This window comes from Crocodylus porosus, unplaced genomic scaffold (genome assembly GCF_001723895.1).
Source record: "Crocodylus porosus isolate Cpor-Errol unplaced genomic scaffold, CroPor_comp1, whole genome shotgun sequence".
Lineage (NCBI taxonomy): Eukaryota > Metazoa > Chordata > Crocodylia > Crocodylidae > Crocodylus > Crocodylus porosus.
Window position 1 is genome coordinate 226,577,527 of NW_017728886.1, and position 2,124 is coordinate 226,579,650.

Genomic DNA, 2,124 nt, shown 5'->3' on the forward strand with positions numbered 1-2,124 from the left:
CAGAACAAACAATTTATTTCCTTGCAACTTTCTAACTTTCATCAGGAGTCTGTGTATAAACACATGCTCCTTGCTGTGTGTCTTGCAGGTCAACATGGCTATTCTGAAACAGTATAGGGTAGAGTCAGGAGCTTGTTCCAGAGCTGACTGATGGTATGTATACATTCAGGTGATGCATAATCATTTTACAAAGTTTCTTTCTTCCATTTAACAAAGAAATTAATCATATCCCTTAATGTCTACTCAGACTTTATAAATAAACCTAGATAGCTTGTTGATATGATTATAAGCTTCTCTGTCATTGAGAACATGAGAACATCCAAGAAAGTATTCCACTGTTTACATTTCACTAAATCAGTTTGGCTATTTTATCTCATCTGAAGTTTCCACGAATCTAAAACATGCTGAAAGATGTCATCCAAGAACTCCAGTCCCCACCACTACCAGTATGCAAACTAGAGGGCGTACAAGAATATACAAAGCTCCCTCTAGTCTCTCACTTTCTCTATCCCTCTAACTCTAATCTATGCAAAACAGTATCGAAGGCCTTCTTAAAGTCCAGGTAGATGACATCTGCCTCAGCTCCCGTGTCAAGGCACTGGTCGTAAAAGGCTATAAGTTTTGTCAGGCAGGATCTACCTGTGATGAACCCGTGCTGGTTTCCTTTCAGCATCATTTCCCCTGCTGGGCCTTCACAAATGTGCTCTTCAATGATTTTTTTCCAGTGTTTTCCCAAGGACAGAGGTAAGACTGACTGGCCTAAAGTTACCTGACTCATCTCTTCTCCTCTTCTTAAAAATGGGCACCATGTTGCTCAGGGACCTGGCCAGAGCACCATGAGTGCTCAAACAGCCATGCCAGCAGCTCAGCTATGACGCTGGCCAATTCCTTCAGACCCGTGGATGGAGGTCATCCGGGCTTGCTGATTTGTACCCATCCAGCCACTCCAAGTGCTCCTTAACTAAGTCAGCACTAACCATTGGTGGTCTAATGCCTTCTGGACATCTATGTTCAAACTGAGAAAATTGCCTTGGCCAGTACTTAGGAACTCTAAAGCAAAGAACTCATTGAAGAGCTCCGCCTTTTTCCCTGTGTTGGCTACCAACTGTCTTGATTTGTCCTGCAGGGGCCCTATGTTACTCTGCACCTTCCTTTTGCTTGCTATGCATCTGTAGAAGAACTTTTTATTGTCCTTGATTGTTGTAGCCAGCCTAAGCTCCAGTCCTGCTTTGGCCTGACTAACTGATTCCCTGCAATAGCATGCCAGAGAGGTGTATTCCTCCTTGGTGACTGCCCCCCCCTTCCACTGTCCATACATCTCTTTCTTTGACCTCAGTCTTTTCTGGAGTTCCCTGTTCAACCAAGGGGGCTTTTTAGTCCCCTTGCCCCCTTTCCAGTGTAATGAAATAGCCTCCTTTTGTGCCCAAAAGATCACTCCCTTGAGAAACTGCCATCCCTCCTGGACCCCCATATCCTCGATGCTCTTGAGTTCAGCCACCTCACTAACTAGCCTTCTAAGTTTACTAAAATTGGCCTTTCTGAAGTCTAACACTTTAGCATTGCTGGTTATTTTTCCCACCCTTCATTGGATTGTAAATTTGACCAAATAATGGTCACTATCTCCCAGGCTACTGTGCACTTGCAGGTTACCCACAAGCTCATCCCCTGTGGCTAAGACCAGATGAGCAAGGTGTTACCCCCGGTGGGACTGGATGCCTCCTGGGTTAGGTGGAGGTCTTACATGCAGTTTAAAAACCTAAGTGAGCAGTTTATTTTGGCCATCTGTTCCTCCCAGCAGATGTCCAGGTAATTTAGGTCCTGTATCCTGACCCATAATGGTCACAAAAGCTTACACAGTCAGGTCACAAAAGCATTGGATGCAGGTGTCACCGTGGATGTAGTCTTTCTGGACTTCAGCAAGGCCTTCGACACCATCTTCCACCCCATCACCATTAAAAATTGGGTGATTGTGGCATTGATGCCTACGCAGTCAGATGGATTGCAGATTGGCTGAAGGGTCGTACTCAGAGGTGGTGGTGGACGAGTCATATTCAACCTGGGGAGAAGTGGGCAGCGGAATCCCCCAGGGCTCAGTCCTTGGGCCCGCGCTGTTCAATTTCTTGA